The sequence below is a fragment of the Pelodiscus sinensis genome, chromosome 1, assembly GCF_052426305.1.
Source record: "Pelodiscus sinensis isolate ZL-2025 chromosome 1, ASM5242630v1, whole genome shotgun sequence".
In the NCBI taxonomy this organism is placed as follows: domain Eukaryota; kingdom Metazoa; phylum Chordata; order Testudines; family Trionychidae; genus Pelodiscus; species Pelodiscus sinensis.
The window spans coordinates 330,170,944-330,194,563 of record NC_143052.1 but is presented as its reverse complement, the minus strand read 5'-3'; the positions used below and the strand labels follow the sequence as shown (position 1 = coordinate 330,194,563).

Below are 23,620 nucleotides of genomic sequence, written 5' to 3'. Positions count from 1 at the left end.
CAGGAGTACACACTACACATGAAAACTGAAAACCCTTAAGCACCCATTCAACCCCAATAGGAACCAATAGGGCAGAGAAGAAATGGAGACACCTACTCCACTGTCTGACATACAAGACAGCATGAAAAAGATATTTCCCGTAATTATGGACCAAGATAAAAGATTTTTCAAATCGAAAAAGAAAAAAAGGGGAAAACTGCTATAAGAAAAACAAGCAGTAAAAGAGGAAGCATGGTTCTAAAATTAAGCTGCTAGCCTGGTTCATGGAATATATAGGTTCAGTTCTTTGCTCCACCCCAGGCTTCCTGTGTGGCCTTAGGTAAATCATTCAGGGAGCAATTTTTAAAAGTGCCTAAGTGATTCAGACACCTACCTCCCATTTTTTTCATGGGCATTAGGAACTCATCATGGGTGCTTTTTGGAAGTCTCATGCTTAGTCTCTCAGTCCCCTAGCTCTAAAACGGGGATGATAGCAGGTCCCTCCTTCACAAAGGTGTTGGCAGGATAGACACATTAGATATTGTGAGAGGGGGCCATAGGCTGTGACTCATCATACACAGCCCACCTGCTAGGGGATCAGGAATAAACAGTAAGGACCAATGGGCCAGGGGATAAAAGCAGAAACGCACTGGGAACTCCTGGCCTGGGCTCAGGCTTTTCCATGCCCAGTGTGTCTCGCCCTGCCTGCCACTGAAGTGCTGTTGCACTGAGCTGAGGGTGTGCGCCGGTGGGCTGGGTGGCGGCAGCTGGGAGGATGTAGGAGGGTGGCAGCAGGGGACGGGAGAGACCGAGAACTCGGTGTCTGCTCTGACGGGAAGGCGGCAGGCGTGCGAGAGGAGACGGAGCGAGCGGTGTGTCTGTGGTGGGAGGCAGCCGGCAGACTGGGAAGAGAGGGAGCGTGTGCGCGTCTCCTGCCTGAGCCGAGCGGACACGGAGGCTGAGCGCCCGTGTTTCCCAGCGAGCAGGCGGCGGGAGCGCGGTGAGTGTGGCTCTGTCGGCTGGAGAGGCTCCACGGGGGGTTAACGATGGGGGGGGGGAGAGGAGGCGGATACCCTGGAGCGGGCTCTCTCCCGGTAGGCTGCGCTGTGATCAGCTCGCCCCCTTCCCCCTGCGCTCCGAGCCCGCAGGCAAGCAGAGTCCGGAGCTGCCGAGCGCGCCGCGCCTCCCGCCTGGCCCCAGTGCCGGCTTCGTGCTGCTGCCTCATGGAGACCGGGCAGCGGAGGCAGAGCGGGGAGCCCCGGAGCTGATGCCATTGGCGGGAAGGGTGCGTCGCCTTTGCTGCTGGGGGTGGGCCGGCCCCTCGGCAGAGCCGGGCGGGCGCGGAGGGAAAGCGCGTGGAAACTTTCCACCTTGCAAACTTGCCTGGGCGTGCACCGCCCGAGCGGCCGCAGAGGAAGATGCAGCCGCTGCCCCGTGCACGCTCCCAGGGGCTCGGCGCGAGAGGGAAGTTTGCACGTGCGAGTTGCCAAACTTAAACCGGTTCGGTTTCGGTAAAGCAGGAGAAAGTCCCCTGCGGGCAGCGGAAACCGCCGAGCAAGTGCCGCGGCGCTCTGGCCGAGTTGTGCTTTTGCAAAGGGGGAGAGCAAGTGCTCCTCCGCCCCCTGCCCGGTGCGGTGCGGTGCAATCCTGCCTTGCTCCGCATTAAGCCCAGTCGCAGGCTGGAGAGTGCTGTGTGTGTATTTGGGGGGGAGGGAGAGCTTTGTGCTTATGCTGTTCAGCTGCGTTTGTGACTAGCCAAGCCGGTCGCGGTGCCTGGCTGAGGCTTGCAGCAAGCAGGCGAGGGCTCCCGTGTGGGAGGGGGATTCGCTCTTCCTGCCGGCGTCTCGCGGCGCGGTTTGCTCGCTGGAGGTGCGGGGGAAGGGCCGGGTGGCGTGCGGCGGCTCGCATGGGCGCGGGCTTCCCCGGGAGGTGGCGACGCGGCTGCTGAGACGGGGGAAGACACGCTCAGCTGCTGCCTGCTCGGGGCTGGTGGCGAGGACTCCGCCCGGTGGGGGTCGCCCAGGGGAAGTGCGTGCAGTGGGCAGTGCTGGGGGGAGGAGAGACAGCTTCCCCCACTGCTCCCCATTGAGCCCTGGGGCCGATCGCTTTCACTTGGGTTGCTGCACGCTTGAGTCAAGTTCGGGTTTTTGCTGGGGGGAGGGGGTTGAGCCTGGCAGTAACCGCTCGCCTCTCCCTCGGCTGCTGCCTGGCCAGAGAGCAGCCTTCGCTTTGCCTTCTGCAGTTAATGATTAGTTCAACCTTTGTAGGGCAGCCGCGGGAGGGTTGCTGGGGCGGGCCGTTTCCATCCCCGCTGCATTGGTTTGCAAATAGGACTGAATTGCCATTGGCCAACATCAAGGGGCTGAAGCAAATATCAGATGACCGCGTTTCCAGTTGCTGGTAAATCTAGGCACGGAGAGATCTACCGCTGCCCTGGTGTGGGGACTGGGAGATGGGGCCTTCCCACCTCTAGCGTCAGTGAGGAAGAAAATCCAACCTCTTTTGCAACTCCTTGAACCCTGCTGGATTATTTACGCGGGGGGGAACAACCAGGCACTAAAGAGCCGTATCGGTGTGTGCCTTGTACTGTGTTCTTGGCGGCTTCGTGCCCTTGCTTTGTGGTTTGGAGAATTAAGGTTTGGCGATTGTCCTCAATGCCATTACAATAAATGAAAGTAAGAGGGACATAAAAGATTAAAAACCCCGGCACTGTGAGAGCGCTGCAGAGCCGCAAGCTTCCCTTCCTGCAAAGAAAATGCTCCGGGAAATGAGAGCTTTCCCTCTGCGCTCCTTTTCTGTCCCCTTGCATTGCTCTCAGAAAGGAGCAGCGGCATTTGCTCAGGGGTTTGTTTTAAAAAAAAATCTAACTCTGCCCCGTAGAGAATGTATTCTCCACATTTAGCTTCCTTTAGTGTTGAAGGGAGGCTTTATGAATGATCAGGTTCCTGGCAGAGGATTTAGAAGCTGAGAGCGCGCTCTGTGAATTAGAGGGGAGAAATTCTGCACTGTTCTCTAACAGCTGAGGGAGTGCTTTCCCTGGTCGCTTAGTTCTGAATTGAAGCAGTTATATAGGGGGTATAAACCTCAGCTTAGAAACCAGGATGCCACAAAACAGCACGGGTCCAGTTCTTGCTGCCCTTTTTTGCTGATGCAGAGTTTATCTTTTCAATTTAGCCAAAGTTACTCTTGTTTCCTTGAAAAAAATCCGATGATGGCACTAGGGAAGGAACAAACAATCCCTCTGAAGCCAGTCTGTGTTCTCAAAATGCTGCTGTGAAAGAGTTTGGAGAACTGTGTCATTATCATTGTGCTGAAAAGATGTTGCAGGCAGGTTGAGAAGCCCAAATTAAAACCATTTGACTGGTGTTCCAGAAACCTGCGATATGGTGCTGCATATTTTTTTATGTCAACTATGCATCTAGTGTCACAAATACTCAATAAGTTGCCTTGACTGTACTTGCCTTTAGATGTCAAGCTTTTTAAATGAGCCAGAGACTTTCTAATTAAAGATTGTATCTTTTGGAATCTTAATATCTGTATAGTAATACATACTAACTAGCAATAAACTGAAGACGCTCATTGACTTGTGTGTTGGGTTGCTATTTTACTGCTGTGATGAATGGCAGGATGAAATGCTAGATTCCTTTAATGCTGTTCTTGTTTCTGAAAAGTGCATTTTATTTTATCAAGTTATGTTTTCATTGTTGCTATCATCAAATACGGCAATGTGACCAGATGGTATGTAGTGGATGGATTATGTCAAATAGAATGAAGTGGGCAATTATAACTGAGTAGAGTGTCTAGCCATTACTTGCTGATATGATTTAGTAGCTCTTATTCCATTATGAGCATTAATATATTTGGAGTTCTCTGATGTTTCTGACGCACACAACCAGTACAAATGTTGCTCAGATTAATAGTTTTCTTTTACTCATAGGAGAAATATCTGTGTAGTGGAATAGGATTTGTTATCCTATGTGGTCCCAGTACAGGATACCTTTCATCTCTTGGATGAAGGTTTAAATCAAGCACAGGTCAATAATGACAGAAAGGTTTGGGGTTTTTTAACCGTCTTCTGGCTCTTTGATTGTTTATGTGAAGGGTTTCTTGACTTGTCTTTAGTTCACATTACTAGCGCTGAAATCCTGCTTCCACTGAAGTCAGTTGGAGCTTTGCCCCAGGTAAGGATGTTAAGAAGTAGGTAACTGACTAATCGTGCAGTCAATATAATTTGTATCGACTACACGATTATTCGATAAGAGGAGGCTGGGATCCAGGGACTAACCTTGCTGCAGTTTAAATGTAGTAGCAGCTGGGCAAGCAGGTAACCCAGCTCTTACTATATTTAAAAGGCAGAGGCGCAGCTAGGGGTAGGTCCAGGACCTGGTATAAGCTGGGACTGAGCAGTCCCAGCTCATGCCAGGTCCCAGACTGCTGCACCTCTGCCTCCTCTGACTGCAAACCTCTTCTGCTAAGCCCCTTACCCCCAGCATGGAAATGGTGCTTGAGGGCAGTTCCCGCCCCCAGCACTGGCACCTGCTTGCATCCCCCTCTTCCCTCACCCCCACTGCCTTTGATACAGAGGTAGCAAGGTGGGGGGGAGGGAAGCAAGTAGTTGAATAGTGATTTTGATTACCCGATAAGCCTAGGCTTATCAGGTTGTCAACTACTTGACTAGCCACTTACATCCCTAGCCCCAGGCTTCAGTGGGACCAGGATTTTACCTTCGAAGTAATCCCTGTGAGTTTGGGAGTTACATTGGTACCTAGTGTGGAGTAGGGATGTTAAAATGCATTTAATTAATCATAGAATCATAGGACTGGAAGGGACCTCAAGAGGTCATCGAGTCCAGCCCCCCGCCCTCAAGGCAGGACCAAGCTCCATCTACACCATCCCTGACAGATGTCTATCTAACCTGTTCTTAAATATCTCCAGAGAGGGAGATTCCACCACCTCCCTTGGCAATTTATTCCAATAATTGACCACCCTGACAGTTAGGAATTTTTTCCTAATGTCCAATCTAAACCTCCCCTGCTGCACTTTAAGCCCATTACTTTTTGTCCTGTCCTCAGAAACCAAGAGGAACAAATTTTCTCCTTCCGACAGCCTTTTAGATATTTGAAAACCGCTATCATGTCCCCCCTTAATCTTCTTTTTTCCAAACTAAACAAGCCCAGTTCACGAAGCCTGGCTTCATAGGTCATGTTCTCTAGACCTTTAATCATTCTTGTCGCTCTTCTCTGTACCCTTTCCAATTTCTCCACATCTTTCTTGAAATGTGGCGCCCAGAACTGGACACAGTACTCCAGCTGAGGCCTAACTAGTGCAGAGTAGAGCGGCAGAATGACTTCACGAGTTTTGCTTACAACACACCTGTTGATACAACCTAGAATCATATTTGCTTTTTTTGCAACAGCATCACACTGTTGACTCATATTCACTTGTGGTCCACTATGACCCCTAGATCCCTTTCTGCCATGCTCCTTCCTAGACAGTCGCTTCCCAATAAGGGAACAGGCTATCCAATAAGTTTCTGGACTGCATTGGAGACAACTTTCTGTTTCAGAAGGTTGAAAAAGCTACCAGAGGAGAAGCTGTTCTGGATTTGGTTTTAACAAATAGGGAGGAACTAGTTGAGAACTTGAAAGTGGAAGACAGTATAGGGGACAGTGATCACGAAATAATAGAGTTCATGATCTTAAGGAAAGGTAGAAGGGAGACCAGCACAATTGAGGTAATGGATTTCAGGAAGGCAGATTTTGATAAGCTCAGAGAACTTGTAGGTAAGGTCCCATGTGAAGCAAGACTGAAGGGAAAAACAACTGAGGAGAGTTGGAAGTATTTCAAAGGGACGTTGTTAAGGGCCCAAAAGCAAACAATTCCGCTGTGTAGGAAAGATAGAAAATATGGCAAAAGACCAGCTTGGCTTAACAAGGAGATCTTGCATGATCTCAAAATAAAAAAGGAGTCATATAAAAAATGGAAACTAGGACAACTAACAAAGGAGGAATATAGGCAAGCAACACGGGAATGCAGGGGCAAGATTAGAAAGGCAAAGGCACAAAATGAGATCAAACTAGCTACAGGCATAAAGGGAAACAAGAAGACCTTTTATAAATACATTAAAAGCAAGAGGAAGACCAAGGACAGGGTAGGCCCACTGCTTAGCGAGGAGGGAGAAGCAGTAACAGGGAACTTGGAAATGGCGGAGATGCTCAATGACTTCTTTGTTTCGGTCTTCACCGAGAAGTCTGGAGGTGTGCCTAACGTAGTGAATACAAGCAGAGAGAGGGTAAGTTTAGAAGATAGGATACACAAAGAACAAGTTAAAAATCACTTAGGAAAGTTAGATGTCAGCAAGTCACCAGGTCCTGATGAAATGCATCCCAGGATACTCAAGGAGCTGATAGAGGAGGTATCTGAGCCTTTAGCTATGATCTTTGAAAAATCATGGCAGACAGGGGAGATTCCAGAAGACTGGAAAAGGGCAAATATTGTGCCCATCTATAAAAAGGGGAATAAGAACAACCCAGGAAATTATAGACCGGTCAGTTTAACGTCTGTCCCAGGGAAGATAATGGAGCAGGTAATTAAGGAAATCGTATGCAAACACTTGGAAAGTAATAAAGTGATAGGGAATAGCCAGCATGGGTTTGTGAAGAACAAGTCATGCCAAACTAATCTGATAGCTTTCTTTGAAAAGATAACGAGCCTTGTGGATAAGGGAGAAGCGGTGGATGTCATATACCTAGACTTTAGTAAGGCATTTGATACGGTCTCGCATGATATTCTTATTGATAAACTAGGCAAATATAACTTAGATAGGGCCACGATAAGGTGGGTGCATAATTGGCTGGATAACCGTAGTCAGAGAGTTGTTGTTAACGGTTCTAAATCCTGCTGGAAAGGGATAACAAGTGGAGTTCCTCAAGGGTCTGTTTTGGGACCCGTACTATTCAATATCTTCATCAATGATGTAGATATTGGGATAGAGAGTACTCTTATTAAGTTTGCAGATGATACCAAACTGGGTGGGGTTGCAACTTCTTTGGAGGATAGGGACATAATTCAAAATGACCTTAGCAAGTTAGAGAAATGGTCAGAGGTAAACAGGATGAGGTTTAATAAGGAGAAATGCAGAGTGCTCCACTTAGGAAGGAACAATCAGTTCCATACATACAAGATGGGAAGCGACTGTCTAGGAAGGAGCATGGCGGAAAGGGATCTAGGGGTCATAGTGGACCACAAGTTGAATATGAGTCAACAGTGTGATGCTGTTGCAAAAAAAGCAAATATGATTCTAGGTTGTATCAACAGGTGTGTTGTAAGCAAAACTCGTGAAGTCATTCTGCCGCTCTATTCTGCACTAGTTAGGCCTCAGCTGGAGTACTGTGTCCAGTTCTGGGCGCCACATTTCAAGAAAGATGTGGAGAAATTGGAAAGGGTACAGAGAAGAGCGACAAGAATGATTAAAGGTTTAGAGAACATGACCTATGAAGCCAGGCTTCATGAACTGGGCTTGTTTAGTTTGGAAAAAAGAAGATTAAGGGGGGACATGATAGCGGTTTTCAAATATCTAAAAGGGTGTCACAAGGAGGAAGGCGAAAATTTGTTCCTCTTGGTTTCTGAGGACAGGACAAGGAGTAATGGGCTTAAAGTGCAGCAGGGGAGGTTTAGATTGGACATTAGGAAAAAATTCCTAACTGTCAGGGTGGTCAAATATTGGAATAAATTGCCAAGGGAGGTGGTGGAATCTCCCTCTCTGGAGATATTTAAGAACAGGTTAGATAGACATCTGTCAGGGATGGTGTAGACGGAGCTTGGTCCTGCCTTGAGGGCGGGGGGCTGGACTCGATGACCTCTCGAGGTCCCTTCCAGTCCTATTATTCTATGATTCTATGATTCCCATCTTGTATGTATGGAACTGATTGTTCCTTCCTAAGTGGAGCACTTTGCATTTCTCTTTATTAAACCTCATCCTGTTTACCTCTGACCATTTCTCTAACTTGCTAAGGTCATTTTGAATTATGTCCCTATCCTCCAAAGAAGTTGCAACCCCACCCAGTTTGGTATCATCTGCAAACTTAATAAGCGTACTCTCTATCCCAATATCTAAGTCATTGATGAAGATATTGAACAGTACGGGTCCCAAAACAGACCCTTGAGGAACTCCACTTGTTATCCCTTTCCAGCAGGTTTTAGAACCGTTAACAACAACTCTCTGACTACGGTTATCCAGCCAATTATGCACCCACCTTATCGTGGCCCTATCTAAGTTATATTTGCCTAGTTTATCAATAAGAATATCATGCGAGACCGTATCAAATGCCTTACTAAAGTCTAGGTATATGACATCCACCGCTTCTCCCTTATCCACAAGGCTCGTTATCCTATCAAAGAAAGCTATCAGATTAGTTTGGCATGACTTGTTCTTCACAAACCCATGCTGGTATCACTTTAGTACCTTCCAAGTGTTTGCATATGATTTCCTTAATTACCTGCTCCATTATCTTCCCTGGGACAGACGTTAAACTGACCGGTCTATAGTTTCCTGGGTTGTTCTTATTCCCCTTTTTATAGATGGGCACAATATTTGCCCTTTTCCAGTCTTCTGGAATCTCCCCTGTCTGCCATGATTTTTCAAAGATCATAGCTAAAGGCTCAGATACCTCCTCTATCAGCTCCTTGAGTATCCTGGGATGCATTTCATCAGGACCTGGTGACTTGCTGACATCTAACTTTCCTAAGTGATTTTTAACTTGTTCTTTGTGTATCCTATCTTCTAAACTTACCCTCTCTCTGCTTGTATTCATTAAGTAACCATATAACTACTGGTGTGCATGGGGAGCTGGTGCGCATGAGAAGCTGGGGTTTAAGTCAGCTCCCTGAATGTACTGGCTCTTGCCTGCTGCTTCTCTCTCCCCTCCCGCCCCCCGGCACTGCCACCTCTGATACAAAGGCAGTAGCAGAGGGGGCAGGCGGCTCCCCACGAGCCGTTACACAGGGAACCAGCTTAAAAGCCTATTTTAAAAATGTAATTTTGTTCGGTTAAGAGGTGTATTTGTGGAAAAAAGTGACTAAAAAAGAATGAGCCTGATTTTCCTTTCACTTAAACAAGTGGAAGTGCCTGGTCTTGCACTGTTAATTTTATCGTTAACTTAAGTGAGAGAGGAGCATTCAGTGCAAGTCCATTTAAAATCATTAGAGTTGATTTTAAATCAACTCCAGTGCAAAAGAAGTGTGAGATTAGCCCACCGACTGTAGCCCACCGACTGTAGCAACAGCATAAACACAAAAGACAATAGGGCAGGTCTATGAGAAAGAGACTGAGATCTAGTATTCCACTTCCTTTCCCTGGACTGCACAGACTCCCAGCTCATTCCTGTGTGCAAGTGCAGGGAGTTGATTTTGATCTCTAAAGCCTTTTGTGGTTTGGGTTGTGTGGCTCCTGAAGGCCATTCCTTTCCTTGTGTTCTAACCTGATCCCTGATAACACCTCAGTCTCAGATCTTGTAGCTCTGGGTGCTGGAGGCAGGTCACTTACTGTGGTTGTCCAATGACTGTTGCAGAGCCCTATTTTTGACACTTCAAGCAAGCTGCAAATTTTATTTATTTGCTTTGGGTAAAATCCTCGCCCTACTGAAATGGATTGGGAAAAAAAATCTACTTATGTCAATAATGCTTGGATTTAACTCTGTGGTGGTGGTTTTTTTTGTTTTGTTTTTGTTTTTTCTCTGAGGGTGGGTAGGGGGAAGAAGGATATGTGTTCTGGGCTCTGTGTTGGAAATTTCTCTTTTATCTTTAGTTGATATTGAATTTTGTTGTTTTTTCTGGTGATCTGCCTGAGTGCCAGCCTAAATGTCAAATACATAAAATGCATATCACCAGTCAGCCACTTTTTCTTCCTGGGTTATAACTTTTCTAATCACGCTGTTCTTAGGTCATGCACATAACTCCCATTGAGGTCAATAGCTGTGCCCTGATCCATACCCACATGCAAAGTACCACTCCTTCTGGTTCAACCATCTTCTCTCTGATTTTCATGAACTCCTGACCTGTCTTGTGATCTGGGAGAAGCCTGAAAAGAATTTCTTACCAGGGTAGAAACTTGATTTGGGAGGCATAAGAACCAGGGGTGGGATCCACAAACGGATGTAGGCATTGCAGTGCTCATTGTCACAGCACCCAGCTTTTCGGCACTTACACAACAGCACTGTAATCCACTGCTGGTGGGGAGAGCGGTCCGGAAGAAAGTGATCTACAAAAGCCATCTCACTAGGCGGATGGCCATTTATGCTAAGCAGTGGTAGATGGTTGTGTCCTATGCTGCACCCCTCTCTATTTCTGCTTAGTGATCCACAAGTGGCTGCCTTCAGGCAGGTGGATTAAGTGCTTGCCTCATGCCCACACATATAGTAGATAATGGAGAAGGAGATCGTGGTGCGGCTGCCCAACTTATAACTGGTGGTGAGAGCACATACATGGAGTGTGGGAGACACTGGTCAGTTCTCCCTTCTGATCGAGGTAGGAAGGATTTGAATAGACATTTCCTACCTCTCATGACCGCTCTAACCACTGGGCTATGGGCTAGTCTGAGATGGGGGCTTCCTTTTAGCTCTCGTGTTGAAGTTGCTGCATTATGAAGAAATTATGAAAGAGGAGATTAGAGTAGAATCATAGAAGGCCATCAGGTCCAGCCCCCTGCCCAAGGCAGGACCAATCCCAATTAAATCAGCCCAGCCAGGGCTTTGTTAAGCTGAGACTTAAATGCCTCTAGGGATGGTGACTCCACTACTTCCCTAGGTAACCTATTCCAGTGCTTCACCACCCTCCTAGTGAAATAGTTTTTCCTAATATCCAACCTGGACCTCTCCCACCGCAACTTGAGACCATTGCTCCTTGTTCTGCCATTCATCACTACTGAGAACAGCCTCTCTCCAGCCTCTTTGGAACCTCCCTTCAGGAAGTTGAAGGCTGCTATCAAATCCCCCCTCACTCTTCGCTTCTGCAGAATAAATAAACCCAACTCCCTCAGCCTCTCCTCGTAGGTCATATGCTCCAGCCCCCTCATCATTTTGGTTGTCCTCAGCTGGACCCTCTCCAATGCGTCCACATCCTTTTTGTAGTGGGGGCCCCAGAACTGGACACAATACTCCAGGGCTACGTCTAGACTGCAAGCCTCTTTCGAAAAAGGCTTTTTCGAAAGATACTTTTGAAAAAGCCTCTTTCGAAAAAGAGCGTCTAGACTGCAAGTGGTACTTTCGAAAAAGCAAGCCGCTTTTTCGAAAGAGAGCACCCAGGCAGTCTGGATGCTCTCTTTCGAAAAACCCCTGTTTGCATTCAAGAACGCCTTTTTTCAAAAGAGCACTTTCGAAAAAAAGCGTTCTTCCTCGTAAAATGAGATTTTGCGCCATCGAAAGAAAAGCCGCGTTCTTTCGATTTAATTTCGAAAGAACGCGGCTGCAGTCTAGACGCAGGTGAAGTTTTTTCGAAAAAAGGCTACTTTTTTCGAAAAAACCCCTGAGTCTGGACACAGCCCAGGTGTGGCCTCACCAGAGCCAAGTAAAGAGGAATAATCACATCTCTGGATTGACTGGCAATGCTCTTCTTAATGCAACCTAATATGCCATTAGCCTTTTTGCCCCCCATGTGACTCCTCCCCATGCCAACTCTAGCCTGGGGGAGGCCTGGGATAATGTCCCCTTGGTTCTAGACCTTGCTCCTACCCTGCTTCTTCTTGCCCTGCCTCTCTCTCCCCCTCCCCCAACACCTTCGCTGAGCGACATGGCCTGCGGGACTAGCGGGGTCCTGGCTGTGGCAGCAGGGGTCAGGCTCACCTGCAGTGGTGCGGGAAGTAGAGCAGCATGGCTGTAGCTCGCTCTGCTCCTCTCGCAGTGTCGCTCCACTTCCCACCAGTGACTGCGGGGAGGAGGTGAGGTCCTGCCCCTCCCGTGAGTGACGCACCTGGGAGCCAGGGGAGTGTAGCCACCTTGCTCTGCTTCACCCTGCCGTTCCGGTGACTGCAGGAGTGCTGGTGCCAGCCCCTCTTGGCTAGTCCCCTGGTCTGCCCAGAGGCTCTGGCCTTTTCCCCTACTGCCCACAGCATTTGGGGGGGATGAAGCCTGCCCCTTCTGTTTCCCCCCCATATCTCTCTGCTTGTTGTCACATGCGCGCTCTTTCTCTCTGACCCAATGACCATATAAGTATTCACAGCTGAACTGTCGCTAGGGCTAGAGAGTCAGAGACTGTGTAGTCCAGTGGTTAGGGAGCTATGTGGGCAGTGACTGGTTAGGGAACTCTATGAGAGGTGGGAGACTTTTAATCAGAGTTGTCCCATCTGTATGATGCTTGGGGAGGGCAGGGTCCATGGCAGTTGCCTTAATCATGCTATGGGCAGCCCTGGGAGATTACTTGGGGGGCCTGGTACAGAGCAGCAGCAAGAGCTGCCCTCCCACTCACTGTGGCAGCAGGAGTCGGAGTAACCTAGCAGCCTGCTCCGCATTGCCCCACTACCTTCTTCCAGCCCGCTGCACTCTGCTGTGCCACGGCAGTGCAGGCCTCCTGAGGGATGGCCTGCTTTTAATTTAACTGGAGTGCAACAAGCTCAGTGAGAGGGATTGAGGAAACCTTGCATCAGAACATCCCAAAGCTCTGTGGGTTGAGAGGAGCCCCTATTTCATATCCTCTCTCTCCCTGTTCAGGGACAGAAGAAAGAGCTGTGCTCTAATTATTGGGCCCAAATCCTTCTGCCACCAGAGTTTGTGTGGGACCCGTGCTGAGAGGCTGCTCATCAGATTTGGCTCCACATGTGATTTAGGTGACAGAAGATGCATTTTTCTCTGGTTCATGAATCACTCTGGGATGGGAAACAGGTGCCTGGAGGGAGGCAGCAATGCATGTACTCTAAGGGGGACTCTTATTTGAAACACTTAGGTGCCAAATGTATTTAGGTGCCTGCAGATTTGGTAGGAGTTTTGTGGATTGCAGTGGAGGCAAACTTGGGAGTTAGGTGCCTAAATCTCTTTGTGGATCCATCCATAGATGGCTTGACTGACCTGAAATTCCCTTCTAGCTTCAGTTAACTTAGTGGATTTTTTTGGGTTGTAATAGGAGTATATCATTCTGTACAGTTTTAGTGCCTGATCCTTAAATTTACTGGGTGGAGTTTTCAGAATTTCAGAGTTGGCTAATTTGCCCATTGAAATCAAGGGGAATTTTACCATTGACTTCTGTGAGAGAACAGTTAGGCCAATTCTGTGGGCTTCTGCAAATCCCTTTGTGCGTGTTCCCAGGAAAATTACACAGCAATTTTGGTTTCAGTTCTGAATAGCATGTGGGTTGGAGGGAGTGAAAGATTGGGAGAGGAATTCATTTTGATGATTTTCCTCCAGTGCTGGTGAGAAATGGTTTGTTTTCCACCAACTCTGAATATACGTAACACAACTTGCTGATGTGTATTGTGCAAACCAGTTGTAAATAGCATTTTGAATCCTGCTCCTCTCCCCCTCCCCCCCCCGGACTTAAAAGATTATTCTAGTTGTTGAATGAAACATAGTTACAAAAGGTAGCTGTGAGTTTAATTGTAGCTTCAGGACTCGAATTAAATCAAATTCCAAACAATCTGATAGAAATTACAACCACTTGAATGTTGTTAAAGGTTAAAAGTGAGCCATATTGAGAGGAGCTATTAGTGCTTTACATTTTTAAGTAGAGGAGGTTATTAATACTTCAACTTTATTTAGAACCTACATTTTGCCATATAACTATCTGAGCACTGCTTAGGGTAATGCAGATTAAATTTAGTGACAAGTGCATATAATGATGGTATAAATGTCCATTTTGCCATCAGATATGTTGCACTGTTCTTTTAAATGTTAAACATCATGATGTCTCCCATTGCTTATACAGATTATGGCATCTAGAGCGTCTTAAACTAGAATATCTATGTTCTGCCATAGGGCGAAATGTTCTGTTGACTCTTCAGATTTAAATGTTGAGATAATTTTGACATGTACATGGCTATTTTTAAGACTGGGATTTGGAATTCTGTGTTTCCTTTAAATGGCGATTAAATAATGGCAGCTCATACTGTTGTTAGTTGGGCTATGTGGAGTCATGTAAGCTGTGAATCATATGGCATGAGTAGGGCTGTCAGCTGTTATTTCTTTGGAATGACCTATCTTTATGGGTGTGTGTGTGTGTGTGTGTGCTGCACTGTAATGCATACGAGGGATAAGTATCTACTCCTTTCCCCTATAGCTTTGTTACAATAGTTTGAAGTAGTCATCTAAAGATTAGTGTTTTCTGCTGAGATCATAAGAGGAGGAGCCTAAATCCCTTGGGCACCTTGAAAATCTCAACTGGCTTCTTTGCATCATCAGTGTTTTGGATAGCCTGTGTTACTTTCTGTGCCCTCATTGTCTCTGTGCCTATGTTACTTCTGTTGTAGTGGCCACATCTCAGAAACTTCACTCTCTGCTAGGAAGTCTGAAATTTCTCAAGTGAATAAGGTGGGGGAAGGAACATCAACTTCTGCAAAAACATTTGAAATAGAAGATTTTTCATCCAACGTCTGAACAGGAAGAGAGGAAAATGTAATTATTTTTCCTGTGGCCAGAAGAAGGCTTCAGATTTAATTAAAGACCTTACTAGCGAGAGGCTGTTCATTCTGGTAAGAATCCCATTGCCTTCACTGCTTCCCAGAAGCCTGGGGTTAGGTATGATTGGGATGTTCAGGTCTTGTATCTTTCTGCATCTTATCTGGATAGTGTGGCCTCCATCTGTGGTTGACATACAGGTTTTGTCCTGATTTAGGGAATGCTCTTCTTGCTGACTGTTTCTTTTTTTAAAAGCCGATACAGAATCCAGCTGCACTTTTAATTTGTTTTGATGGGTTCGTAATTTGTGCAGTTATTAGTTGCCTTTTAAAATTGGGAAGCGTTTTTAAAATCTTGCCATCAATCATCAACGTTTTAGTGATTTCCCCCCCCCCCAATTATGAATGCGCTTTGTGCTATGGTTCAGGTTTGTGCTATTTGCCATATTTTTATGGCCTTTTCCAGGGCTTATCCTTACTACATGGTGGATCCATGCTGCAGTGATTGATCCACCAGTGATTGATTTATCATGTCTACTTAGACACAATAGATTGATCTGTGAGAGCGCTCCTGTCAACTCCAGTACTCCTCTAGGATAAGAAGAGTAGCTGCCTCCACTGACCTTACTGCATAGAAGACACTATGGTAAGTATATCAACTTAAGTTACACTATTCGTGTAGCTGAAGTTGGGTGGGGTAGATCAAGGGACAGGGGCATAGTGTGGACTAGGCTTTAGTCTTGATCTTGTATCTTCTGTTTGCAGTTTCCAAGTACTTGGTGCAGCTCCTGTTTTGGTAGGGGTTTTTAGCCTGAGTTATTTGTGCAGAAGAATATTTCAAATCCCAGTTGAAGACTCTCTTGGGATAGTTTTATCTGATTACTGAAAAGTACATTGATATGTATAATTAGTGCTACGTGTATTTACTCTGTGCTACCTAGATAGTGTTTGCCCAGCCATGCAATACAGTCAGGAAGAACTAGGAATGGCTATATATTGTTGGTTCTCTTCAGGAGGTCACAAGCTTCTTTGCTGGTGTCCTTTTGAGTCCTGTACTTTAGGCTGGGGCTTGGAAAAGTACTGCAGAATTGTAGGTATGCCTTAAAGCAGTGCAGGATTTGGTTCCTTTTTGTTGTTCCTCCCCCAACCATTTTCTCTTCCCAACATCTGTTGCATGGGTCACACTTGAACACAGTTGTCTTTCTGTGTACATAGAGCAGGGTTTTAAATCATAGAATCATAGAACTGGAAGAGACCTCAGAAGGTCATCAAGTCCAGCCCCCTGCTCTAGGCAGGACCAATTCCAACTAAATCAACCCAGCCAGGGCTTTGTCAAGCTGAGACTTAAACACCTCTAGGGATGGAGACTCCACTACATCCCTAGGTAACCCATTCCAGTGCTTCACCACCCTCCTAGTGAAATAGTTTTTCCTAATATCCAACCTGGACCTCTCCCACCGCAACTTCAGACCATTGCTCCTTGTTCTGCCATCTGTCACTACTGGGAACAGCCTCTCTCCATCCTCTTTGGAACCTCCCTTCAGGAAGTTGAAGGCTGCTATCAAATCCCCCCTCATTCTTCGCTTCTGCAGACTAAACAGACCCAAGTCCCTCAGCCTCTCCTCATAGGTCATATGCTCCAGCCCCCTAATCATTTTGGTTGCCCTCCGCTGGACCCTCTCCAATGCATCCACATCCTTTTTGTAGTGGGGGGCCCAGAACTGGACACAATACTCCAGATGCAGCCTCACCAAAGCTGAATGAGGTAAAAGTCTATAAAATGTCAGTTGACTTGCTGGTGACTACAGACATGAATTGGAATGGTAGGAGGCTAGGAGATGAAGTGGAAATGTGGAGGGATAGCAGTCCAAGAGTGATACAGATGGTGCATAGGGTGCTACCTGGCCTTGGAACTAGTAGAAGGCAGCTGCAGGAGAGCAGGAATCTGGCAGTAGCAAAGTTTTTGGGTGTGGTGATGGAACGGTACAGAAAAGGGCATTAAAATGTAACTGCCTTTTTCCTCCCCAGGTTACTCAGGAGCAGGTCACATGCACAGGTGTGCCTGGGCGCCTGATGCTCTTAACATAAAAGGAGATCCTGAGTACCCCAGTGGTGATGTTGTTTAGTTGGGGAAAACCTATCCACAGTCCCTTGCTCATAAAGAATATACAGTGGCGGTGCCTCCACCTGGCTGGCTCTGTACACACTTAATGATGTGCCTTGGGAGCCTCCAGGAATAAAATTATTCCAGCAATAATCTGGATCTAACTCCAGAACAATTATAAATAATATACATATAATTGATTACATGAAATTGAGCACACTTTTACTTAAACTCTCTTTGAGTTGTTAACAGTGAATAACAACAATTAACAAAGCATACAGAAGTAACAGGAACTTATCTAGCAGGCATTTGCACTGCCACCACCTATCCCACTCTAGAGTGTGCACTCCTCTGGACTCAGAGTCCCAGAGGGTACGTCTACACTAGCCCCCTAGTTCGAATTAGGGAAGCTAATGAGGGCGACCGAAATTGCAACTGAAGCGCGGGATATTTAAATATCCCGCGCTTCATTAACAACTGAAGCGTGGGATATTTAAATATCCCGCGCTTCATTAACATGTTCTTGGGCGGTCACCATTTTGGAAATTGACTAGCCCAGAATAACTGCCCGTGTCTACACAGTTAACGAATTAACAGTTAAATCTCATGGAATTCGAACTAAGGGGTTTATCTCAGAATAGCGCTTCTCTGCTGCGTGTAGACGCGGGCAGTTATTCTGGGCTAGTCAATTTCCAAAATGGTGACCGCCTGGGAACATGCTAATGAAGCGCAGGATATTTAAATCCCGCGCTTCATTTACAATTTTGGTCACCCTCATTAGCTTCCCTAGTTCAAACTAGGGGGCTAGTGTAGACGTACCCAGACACTTGCAAGGGCGCGCTTGAAGAGCAGCAGCTGTAGTGGAGTTTCTCTGTAGTTGATGTGTGTGTATGTGAGTCCAAGCTATGCAGCAGCTCTGGTTCACTGGGCTGGCTTCTCTGCCTTTCTTTGGACCCAGAGTTAGTCTATACAGTAATTCCTCATTTAACACGGTGGATACATTTCAGAAAATGATCGTGCTAAGTGAAAACGTGTTACTCGGGGTCAATTTTCCCATTGAAAATAATGGAAAAGGTGGGGGTTGTGTTTCAAGCACACGTGCGCTCGCAGCTCCAGCCTGCACTTGTTAGCAGCTGGGACTGGGACCTAGGGTTAGGGGAGAAAGGAGACTGGGTTATAGCCGGGAGGGGAAGTGTTTGGCTCTGGGGAAGGGAAGGACAGGGGAGGGGGCTTTCAGCTGGCGGCTCGGTTTTCCCAGCTGGCTGGTCACTGGCAGCTGCGCGGAGCTTCCTCTGCCTCCTTACAAAGCAGCAGTGGTTTGCTGCTTGCCATGCAGTTCCCCGGTGACCCCCTCTGACCAGATGCCTTGCGTCCGGCCAGAGGGGGTCATCGGGGAATGGTGCTGCAAGCGGCAAACCTGTGCCGCTTTGCAGGGAGGCAGGGGAAGCCTCGCTCAGCTGCTGGCCACCGGCTGGCCCTAGGGGAAATCGTGTTATTGCGGGGACGGGGTTGTGTTTGAAAAATGCCCCCCCCCCCCCCAAAAAAATCATGAATCACGAAAACGTGTCAAGTGAGGAATTACTGTATCGCTGAGGTCTGTCCCAGGCAGCACTTTCCCAAAGAACCCAATTACCCAGCACACAGAGGAGGCTGAGAGGGTAATGGAGTCCTTCTGAGCCACAGGCACAGCCAGAGAGTTTCTTCCCCTCCAGGGCAATCAGAAACAGCCTGCTAGATCCCAGTTCCAAAGGCTCTCGGTCCCAGTCTGTAGCTGCAACATAAATGCTCCTGGACTGGATAAAACTCCTCCACAGCAGCCTGGCTCTCTTTTGTTCCAAAAACAATGGCAAATCCACAGACTCCTGAGAGTCTCTCTCCACATGGGGAGCCTCAGGCTAAAACTTCCTTCCTGGTTTTCCTCAAGGGCTCACGGGAATTGTAGTCTTTAGAGCTAGATTGCAGCACATAGGATCCTCTCAGAAAAAGTCCTCAGCACCTTTAGTAAGGGGACTACAGAAAGGAAGTAGGAGGAAGGCATGAAAAGGGACAGTGATAGGAAAAGATTCTTATCCATATGAAGTGTAACATTTTCTGGACTTAATACTTGGAAAACTTTAGATGGGTAATGTTATACTATTTGAAATATTGGTGAGCTAGTATAGAACATGTTTTCAGTTTTCTTTGTCATTTATTATATTTGCAAGCAGAAAACTTGTTTGTGTATGTAATAATATCTGGGAAGCAGTGTGGTCTAGTGGGTAGGGAATTCTGTTTAGAGTATTCCTCAAATTCCTAGTTCTGGTGGTGACTTTGGCAAGTCACTTAACTTCTCTCTGCCTCAGTATTTTCATCTACAAAATGGGGATACTTCGGCTTGTCTAACTTTATTTAAAGCAATTTGGAATCTTTGCAAGAAGAGAGCCGTGCACGTTCATTGTAATGAGCAGACTAAGGCTACTTTAAAATCCTTTTCATATAAGCCCAGACGTGATTTTTTCACTTGGACTAGCTTACATTTGAAAGTCCATTTGTAAATGGGTTTTACTAAGTTAAATGTTAATTTGGAAGCTAACGGTCACTTTGGAGAAATCTTCAGTTTTATTATTTCTCTGCTCTATAAATGTTTCTTACCCAGAATGTTTTTAAAACAAATCTAGCATTCCATCATTCCTGCAGACATAGCTGATCATTCACAGTCTGCTTGAACTGCATGCGCTGCCCAGAGTTAGTCGTTCTGGTGTGCTGTGAATCTGCCCAAAAAGGATAACTGACAAGAGAATGATTTAGAAACATTCTCTAATGATATCTGCTCCCCCCTCCCTTTTATTTTTGCACAGACTAGTGTGTATTTGGTATATGAACGAGAATTCTGTTGGAAAAGAACAGCAGGTCAATATGGAAAACACATCCTGCATATATTGAAAAGTAATTTGTTTCCTCATTGTTAGATACTAAAGAAAGAGGAGCAGGCTTACTTCCTTGCTCGTTTTGAGTAACCTTATTGACTTAATTGGAACAGTCGTATGAATAATGCTTACAGAATCAGATCTTTATGAGAAACAATATGCGGCATAATCCATTAAAGTGCTCTGTGTATGGAATGGGAGCTCTATGCACAGAGCACTTGCAGGATAGGGTTCATAAATATTATTGCAGTATATTTTTATAAAGTAAGTAAAGCTGTGCTTAAGAGATCTTAAAGGTTTTAAAATCACCGATGATAAAATTCCAAGTTCTACAGCAGGGGTGGGGATCCTCAGGCCCAGGGGCCAGATGCTGCCCCCAGTTTGCCTGGATCTGCCCCCCAAGAGCTAGTCTCACTCGCAGAGTCGGGGAGCCTGTGCTGGTGCTCTCTCCCCCTTCCCTCCCCACTGTGGGGCTAAAGCACACACAGTCTACCAGCCTGGCACCTCTCCAGGCTCTGGTGTGCGAGGAGAATGTGGGGAGCAGGGTTTCCCAACCTATGGGTCAGGACCCAAATATTGGTCACCATTACATTTCAAAAAGGTCGCCAGATGGCTCTTAAAGAGCCATTCACCCTTTTTTTTTTTGAATTGCCCCGGGTCCCCAAGTCTTCCTGAATTGTCAAAATGGGTCCCCATCTGGAAAAGGTTGGGAACCGCTGGTGGGGAGTGTCCTTCTCTGTCAGGGGCCACATCAGTGAGGGTTTGTTTTTTGCTTCTCACTTGTGCATGGCCCCTGACTGATTTTTTTTTTTTTTTTTTCTGTGGGTTAGTGGCCCCCGACCCAAAAAAGGTTCCCCACCCCGGATCTATAGAGTGAATTTTATGGGAGCATTTTACCTGTTCTGAGTACATAAATATATTTATTTCTGAAAGTTAAAACTTTGCTAAAAGGTGATAAAATGATTTAGAATGTATTCTTATCTCCATTAACTGATGTAAATCTACAGCATCTGCTTTGACATTGGTGGAGATGCTATAGATTTACAGCAGCCTAATTGAGATTAGACTGACTTTTTGAGTTTTAGACAAAAGGAAACATGAATGCCTTTTCATGTGTGTGTTTCCCTGCCAAAAGAGACTAGATGACTTACTCTTCATACTTATCATGTTGTTTGAATTTCACACCCAAATATTTAGCAGTAATGATAGCAAATATTTTAAAACATTAACCTGAGCTTTAATTAAGGGGCCTAATCCTGTGCTTGGTTAGGCAACTCTTAATGAAAACAACTGGAATTATAATACATGGTTACATTTGAGGATAGAATTTAGCTCTCTCTAAAATGCTGTTCAGTGGGAGAGCTAGCAAAACATCCTTCTAAATTAAGATGTCCTGTGGCATGGCATTTGATCAGGTATGTCTTATGAAAACCAAAAGCAACAAGAACTCCTGTGGCACCTCAGAGACAAACGTAGTACAGCATAAGCCAGCGGTGCGGAACCTTTTTGGGAACAAGGGACTGTGTCGGGCGGCTTCCCCAGTTCAACAGTAAAAGTTGGTTCTCCCCAGCACCGTCTGTGCAGAGGGCAGAGGCGTAGCGGGGACCAGGCACGAGCCGGGAATCAGGTGATTCTCAAGTTGTACCCAGTCCCAGACACTGCAAATCTGCTTTTTAAAAGTATTGAGAGCCTACCAGCTCTTAATACATTTAAAAATCAGAAGCACGGGAGGTTGGACCCATCGCAAGCAGCAATGAGCTGTCCCGGCTTGTGCTAGGTCCCCCTTGCTGCACTTCAGTCCTTTAAATGTATTAACCAGCTTTTACTGGGGAAGCTGCCCGACACAGCCCCTTGATCCCAAAAAGGTTCCACACCCCTGTCTCTTAAAACATCTAAAAGGCAGAGCTGCAGTGGGGTCAACCGCCAGGACCAGGAGCTAACCCTGCTGCAGCTCACCTGTTTATAGACTAGTCGATGAGTTGATTAAACTAAATTTTTAACATCCCTCCTGTAAACCATTGATAATTACTCGGGATGGTTTTCCAACCATTTATATACCCACCTTTTATAGTAGCTCCCTCTAGGTTGTATTTCCTTAGATTGTTTATGAGAATGTCATACAAGTCTGTATCCAAAGATTTACTAACGTCAAGATGTACAACATCCACCACTTCCCCACAGTTCACAAGGCTTCTTACCTTGTCAAAGAAAGCTATCAGGTTGGTTTGACTTGATTTGTTCTTATGTATCACCTTATCTTCCAGATGGGGGTGGGCAATAATTTTTGATGGGGCGGGGCCTCTCCAAGATTTTGGTAAAGTGTTCAAGAGCTGCACTTTTCTATGGAAAGGTTGTGGGATCTGTAATGGAGGTTGGGTGCAGAATAGGGATGTTAAATTTAGATTAATTAACTAATTGAATAGTCGAGGGGATTTCTATTGACTATTCGAAGGCAGAGGCACCCTTATCGACTAATCGAACTGCTAGGTTTTTGCTACATTTCAAAAGTGGAAGCCCTGCAGGGAGCACAGGGCCATTGCGAGACACTCTGCCTGAGCCTTTGAAATGCAGAATTGCAGCAGAACTGGTGCAAGGGGAGTCTGCTTCAGTGAACGCTCATGCCGTTTCCCTCTGTGCCTCTACCTCTACTGCCTACCGTGGAGATGGTACAGCAGGGAACTAGCTTTTAAGCTGGTTTCCCCCAGCACTGGCTCCTGTTCTCCCCCCACCCCTCGGCTGCCTCTCTCTGCTGGAGGCAGCAAGGGGAGGGTAAGTGACTAGTTGATTATCCAATAAGCTTATGCTTATTGGATAGTCGACTATTCACTTACGTCCCTAGTGCAGAAGGGAGCTTAGGGTAGGGGACTGGGGTATGAGATGCCAGGTGCAGGTGCTTTGTCTGGAAGGTGTTTTCTTGGGCAGGGAATTTAATTTGAAATAGTGGGCTTGCTGTTAGGGTTGCCAGGTGTCCAGTATTGTACTGGATAGTCCAGTATTTGCGCGCCCTGGTTTAAAAAAAAAAATCAGAAAATACCGGACATGTGCAATGTCCAGTATTTTCTGACTTTTCTGGCTGCGCACCTGACAGAAGCTTGGCGTGGGTGGAGGAGTGGCTGGAAGTCACGGCTGGGAGGCGGGGCCGTGATTGCCGCTGGGAGCCCTCGGTTGAGTGTGAGGAGGAGGAAGGGAAGCCTCCTCCTCACTCCTGCATCGCTGGGAGCCTGCGCAGGACAGGCAGCAAAGGGCCCAGGTCAGTCCCGCTCTCCGCTGGCCAATTTGCTCACCTCTTCCCCCCCCCCCCACAGTTCTCCCCCACTTCCCCTGCACCCCGCCCCAGCTCTGCTTCCCGCCGGCCTGTTCCTCTTCCTGATCTCCCCTGGCCAGCGCTGCTGTACTTCTCCCCGTCCCTGCCCCCCCTTCCTCCCAGCCAATGCCGCTGCACCCCCCCAGCTCTGCTCCCCTCCTTCCTCGTGGCCCCCGAGCTCCCCCCAGCTGTTCTTCCTGCCCCCCCTTACTCCTGGCCAGCGCCTCCCCCTCCTCTGATATCCCGCAGCCAGCCCCATTCCGCCCTCCCCTCCCCCACCGACCACCCCTGCTTCCTGTTGGCTCCCCCATCTTCCCCAGCCAGCCCCGTTGCCCCCCCCCGGCTGTTTCCCGGCCCCCCCCCTTCCTGGCCGGTTCTCAAACCTTCCTCCCACCCCAATGAAGCATGTCTAGTTGTTGTTGTTGTGGGTTTTTTTTTAACTACTTGTTCTCTCCCCCCCCCCCTTTTTTTTCCTTCAACATTTTTTCCTGGTGGTTTTTTTTGGGGGGGAGAGGGGTGTGTTCGGTATTTTTGTTTCAGCCATCTGGCAACCCTACTTGCTGTGTACATGCACGCTACATTATTCTGAAATAACACTGTTGTATAGACATAGCCAGAAGAGTGCAAAGGTTTAAGACATCTTTGCTTCCAGAAACTCATGTTTATTGCCAGGCATAGTTTGGCTCATAGAAGACTCTAGCTGTATGCTCAGAGTACCACAAACACCAGGA

General features: G+C 46.9%; 1 protein-coding gene across 7 annotated transcripts in view; it reads left to right on the top strand.

Annotated features, from left to right (window-relative positions):
• The first annotated feature begins 721 nt into the window (after positions 1–721).
• The window catches only part of FAT3 (FAT atypical cadherin 3), a 640,498-nt gene continuing 617,599 nt past the window's right edge, over positions 722–23,620 (top strand). For 6 of the 7 annotated variants that reach the window (XM_075919378.2, XM_075919376.2, XM_075919377.2 and 3 more), the window contains exon 1: positions 1,108–1,264. The gene's annotated coding sequence lies outside the window, so the exon portion shown is untranslated. Of the gene's footprint in view, positions 980–1,107; positions 1,265–23,620 lie in introns of those variants that run through there. The other variant, XM_025188675.3, reaches the window with a different exon arrangement.